This window comes from Diadema antillarum, unplaced genomic scaffold (assembly GCF_040938485.1).
Source record: "Diadema antillarum isolate AM-2024a unplaced genomic scaffold, OU_Dant_1.0 seq00000697_RagTag, whole genome shotgun sequence".
Classification (NCBI taxonomy): Eukaryota; Metazoa; Echinodermata; class Echinoidea; order Diadematoida; family Diadematidae; genus Diadema; species Diadema antillarum.
Genome location: NW_027271602.1, coordinates 1,164,884 through 1,171,123, shown reverse-complemented (window position 1 = coordinate 1,171,123; position 6,240 = coordinate 1,164,884).

The following is a 6,240-nucleotide window of genomic DNA, read 5'->3' as shown; positions in this document are numbered from 1 at the left end:
TGATATTTCATTCAAAATTTTACGTTAAAGCACTGCTTGTAATTTAATGAAATTTGAAATTTTTTCTTTGTCTCTAAATTCGGTCATGGAGATGGAGCAGTGCTGAGCATGACTTCACAATGAAGAGGAATGTCAGACATCCCATTGTAATGCCTTAGAACCCAAACATGTTTGCATGGATTATGCAGCATTGGCACTCTTTCTACAACACCTCCCTGGTTACAAAACCAAATTTCTGTTGAAATTGTAAACCTCAAGGTCAAGGAATATGCCAGACAGTCTCTTTGAGCATCTGTTCGCGTCACATCTGGGCCCTGTTGCATAAAACCCTTACCGCTGGACTTACCGCTCCTTTCTAGCGGTAAGTCTTCAAATTAGCGGTAAATTTTATAATCCTTGATGCTGATTGGCTGTGACGCCTAATTTTGACGGTAGCTACCATTTAAATTCAACGATAAGTTTTATGCAACGGGCCCCTGCAGCTCTGTGATTCCTCCATCTTTGCTTTGTTCTCTCATGTGTCATTTACTGTTAACGCATGGTACATTAATTTTCGCATATTTCACGCTACTTCTGGTTAGCGCAAATTCTAAAACACACGAAAATATCTTCACAATTTTCTCTGCACATTGTGAACAGGTTGACAATTGCGCAGCGCGAATTCAAGAACCCGCGAACATATTTTTGAGCCGCTCAGCACGAAAAATTAATCACAGGAAAATATTGATGTTTACAGTATTTGTACATCTGACAGTTTTACTTCTTTACTTATAAGTAAATGTTTCCCACTGAAGAAAGTAATTTCATTAGTACGACAGATACGACAAACGAACAGTAAAAGATGCGAAAGTAGTAGCGGTGTAATTATTAACATTGGTCTTTGTTCAGTCATATTTATTATTTCATTCATAAACAGTACATATGTCTCAAATGATTTAGGATCTTTGTGATTTTCATAAAGAAGAACAAATGAAAGCAACATTTCCTTTAAACAGCCCCTTCAAAATCATTGTAACGAATAATTCAAAGTAGCTGTTACACTTTGTCATTAGCATGACACCAATGGCTTTACAACACACTAAATCTTACTGTGTTCATTTAAATAGAATCAACTAAAGCTGACTTTACACTCGACCAAGGTATTGGTAATTATGCATGTTTAAATATTGACATTTATACAAGTAGAAAATAGTTGCATCCATTATTTCTAATATGAGACATATATGTGAATTTGACTATCAATATATAGATTTTATATACACTTTGTCTAATTTCATGCTCTGATAATTTAATTGTATACAGGATCTCTTAAAAGAATACACAAAGAAAAGTTCTTAAAGTCTAGAGATACAACAAAAATATTTTCACATCATTGAAATACTAATCTTTAAGTTTAAGTCAAACGTATGTGTTGATTTGATGTCAGGCTGACATTTACAAGACATCTTGTTCTACAGTCTTGGCTCTTGACATACACAGAAAAAAAAGACAATACAAACGGTAATCATCAAAATTCAACTTACAGAAAAAGTCCAACAGAGATTCACTGTAGGTGAAGGTAAAAGCCACAACACAGCTTTTCTACAATCAAGTACTGTGTTAAGTGACTTTCTGGAGGCCCTTGAAAGTAAAAAAAAAAAGTACAGGTAATAGAACATTACGATCTCTTTACACAAAACTCTCATGACTTTCCCTGATAAGCATGGCGTATTTAAGTAGAGGTCAATGTTCAGCAATAATTCCACCTTTTATTAACTCTTTATGCATCACAGTGTAAACCCCCATGTGCCACATTATTCCGAGACTGAAACGCAGGCATGCTTTCAGAAAACATTTTTTCAAATCCATGCGATTTTTAATCAATTTTGTTATGCTGGACATGCAATAAGCAAAGTTGTAGAGAAAATCCAACCCTTTGCTATGATGTAAACTTAATGACACATTATGATGATTTATTTTTCAAATGACCAGTGGCTATTTTTATTGTACAGGCATGTCTTTCGCTCACAAAACAATGACAGAAAGTTGAAATTTACACAAAAATCCAATACGGAACACTGCTCGATATTCAATCACCACACAATGCAAGCTACATGTAAGAGAACAGAATCATGAGCAAAGCTTTCATTGTACTGTGGCATTTGGTGATTAACAATTTATCAGTTGGTTTGAGTGGGTTTAAACGTTTGAGTAAAATACACAAACTTGGCATGCCCGACTTGAGTGGGACGTGCGAACATGGCACATAAAGAGTTAAACTTGCAATTTACAACAAATTCAATGAGTTTCAAGACATAACTATTTACTTGCAAAAGCCTTTGTTATTCTGGAGCAGGAACAGCATGTTGAAAATGTCAACACTTGATACATGTTGTATGTTGGACAAGTTATATTGCCTCCATAGCCTGTGTGAAAACTGTATGCATAAATATCTGTGATTTTATTCTTTTCTCTCTCTTTCACACAACATGAAAGACTCCATAGTGTGGGGATACCTTGGAGAGGAAAGCTGGCCCAGCTCAGAAACTTTTCAGAAACCCCCCCCCCCCCCCAAAAAAAAAAGTGTAAACCTACATGTATATCACTAATCTCTATATAAGTACACACAGAGCAAAAAAATCTCGACTGGAGTCAACCATTACCAATGAGCATACGCTGCATATTCACTGACGGGTGATATACATAGTTTTTTAATGTGCCTCCGGTGGGCAGCCAATGAAGATAGATGTTTCCTTATGCTACTGGGTCTTAAAAGGATCTCTGCTTTCCTGTGTTTTGTTATTCTCTGTAATGACTAAATAATGGTAAGAAGTAAGAATTAAGAAAAAAAAACTGTAACTTTTACTGGCTCTTTGAAAGGGAATGTAGAAGGAAGAAGCAACTACTGGTAGGTTGAACAAGTTTGCTATCTTCCCAAATTTACTAAAGATAGAAACGTGGACATCCTGACTGATTTGGTAACATCCAAAAAGTAGTCACTGGTGTGCATTTGTAGTTTCTGCAGACAGTGGGACCGTGCAAAACATTGCCTTTCTGTACTTATGTCTCATTTCCAGGTTATCATACAATGTAAAATATCCACAATATGGAATATATAATTTTCCCCCACTTAGAGAGGGAAAAATTGAAGAGTGTATTCAACACTACAATTACATGGAAACAAAATACACAATATATCACACCTGTAATGAGGGACTTGCAACTCATATTGCAGCTCTGAGCAAAGTGGTGTGTTGGAAGAAAAGAGGGGCAGCACTAACGTGTTGACACAAACCTGTGAAAATTTGAATTTCACTTCCCCTCCTACAATGGCATGATGACATTTGTGTGTGTATCACTCTCTCTCATCCACACATTCATTTATTCACTCTTACAGACAAAACCTATTCTCATTTTCAAAAAAGAAAACATGACAATGATGTGATGAGTAAAGTGTAGGTATGTGGCAAACATGATATGAGTCAGTCTTCCTTAACAACATCATATTCTGACAAATCTTTTACATTATTCATTACTTGTCACAAACATTTTGTGATGGTTACTACACAATGCATGTGTGGTAATTCATACTTATAAGTGTGAACCAGAGGGAAAATAAACTGTTATTTTCACAACATGCCATCATACCTACATTGCACAGACATGAAATAAAAAGTTAATTTCTGTTTTTAATATAAGACTTTTAAAGATACTAACAAATGGGGAAAAGACATTTTACCACAACAGGATATGGTCTATCAGCAATACCAGTGTAGGTATTTGATTACTTTGTTGCTCGTTTTTTTAAAGAAAACTAGAGCAATTCGACTGGGCTGCTTCGGCTTTTCACACAATCACTGCTACTGCCAGAGAAACATGCCACTTCATTGATATTTTGAAAAAGCTGACTGATATTCACAACTGACTGCAGACTGACCAGTGCCTCTCTCTACACAAAGGAAATACTTTGCAATATATTTGTCTATTACACCAAATAATATTATTACCAAACTTATTATTACTCGGCATATACCTCTTAGAATTTGTGCTGTTCAAAATTGCTTTATTATTTTTTTTTTCAAATAAAGCTCACTGACTTCGACCACCAATTGTGGACTGGTTGAAAGCTTTGTATGCACAAAGGAAGTACTCTCCCATCTACTCCTGTCAATTATGCACAATAATATCATAATTAAGCTTATACCTACTAGACTTTATGGCTAGAAAATGACATTTAAGCCAAAATTTGGTAATCTTTAGAACTTGACCCTTAATCTTTTACCCAAGTGATTTCAAACAGCTAATTATTGATATTTTCCCCCTATCCTGCTTACCAACTGATATTACCAATGGACATTCCTAGCTAAAGTTATGGATTGAGAAGTACATTTTACCCTAAGTACAGATCTTTGACCTTGACCCTTTACAATACCTAACACCAGTATCATGTTCAGGCAAATACATTGTGAATTATATTAAAAATATATTAATACCCTGTCCAAAAACTTGCATCATCTCTTGACATTCCTTGCTGAATGACTGGAAGTGACTATCTATATCTCTCTCTCTCTCTCTCTCTCTCTCTCTCTCTCTCTCTATATATATATATATATATATATATATATATATATATATACACGCATATTTTTTTTTAAAGTACTGTGACCTTTGACTTTACACAACTACTATTTCATGTTAGTATCTATCTTTATTAATTCTACCTTTCTTATAATTGGCCAAAGTTGAGTGATATTTGACCATGAGGAATTTTCCACAATTCTAATCAGCATATCAGCATATCAGCATCTCATGTAGCATACCTGGGTCAGGAGCCTAAAAAATGTGTTGAATGTTTTCCTTCAATCATAATAAGAGGTGGGACATGCACACAATCCCAAAACACAATGCCTCTGATACCCTTGGGCAGAGGCATATAATAAAAAGAACTGAACAGGAATACAAAGATTTTTTTTTTTTCACTCATTCAAATACAGGACAGCTACTCTCAGAATTGCAAGCTCCTGAAAAAATACAAGCTTTTAGCAATGCTTTCCTGCATCTGTTACAGCTTTGTTTCCAATGCTCCAGCGGAACATCAATCTTTACAGACATTAACCATAGGCTTCAAAATCTAATCTGCCCAGAATTTAAACCCACTATCACTTCATCTGTAATCAGTCAGACAAGGAATGGCAAGTGCTTCAACAATGCACTTATTTAAAATACACCGGTTGCCATAGCAACATCTGCATGATGCCATTGAATAACTCTAGATCTTGTAAGGCTTCTGTGTGACAAGACAAAATATGGCATAGGTGCATGCAGGAAAGGTTTATGCTGTTGATCGAGGAAAGTGCTCATATTTGACACAGAAAAAGATGAATGAAAGATATAAAGAGATTATTGCAATTTCCATACCTGCCAACATTTCAAGATGAAATATCTTACTCGTGGATTGCAAAAATCTTATTTTATATGCAAGCTGAAGTTAAAAATCTTAGTTTCAGTCAAATCTTCAGAAAATACACATGAAAGGTATATCTAAATATTTCTTAAAAATCTGATTTCTCTGACAGAAAATCTGATTTTGCTATTTTTAACGTAAAAAATCTTACTGAATCTGATAAAATCTTATTAGTTGGCAAGTATGAATTTCCTATTTGTATCAGTATTTGTGCTTTTAAACTGCCATGGTCTTTTTCTGATCTGTGTAATTGTGCCACATTTCCAGTAGGTCTATCACATTTAGGTGCATTATTGGCAATGAACAATCAATCGAACACAAATCTATTGTGGGCGCACTGTGGCTTGTTGGATATGGATTTTTCTTTTTTTTTTTTTTTTTTGGGGGGGGGGGGGGAGAGACCCTGGGTTCATGTACTGCAAAGCCTGTGTACACCAAAGGACATGATTCTTTACTTACTATATGCCATTATCAACCCATGTACAAACATGTACACGGGTAGCGGGTAGTGCTAATAATAACTAGAAATGTCGCTACAGCGACTGGTTATACCCCCGCCAAACAACATTTCATAAGCTTTGGTCAAAACAACATTTCATAAGCTTTGGTCAAAAAACTGAGGAAGTAGTTAAATCCGCAAGATCTTTCCTTGATCTTCTGCCATTAATATGTCGTTACCATGGCAACGTACTTTCGGGTACTGTCGAAAAATGCGTCTTGCACATCTACAACCAAAGGCACACATCTGTACCACGTTTCATGGAAATTGGGCAAAAACTGAGGAAGTAGTTTGCAAC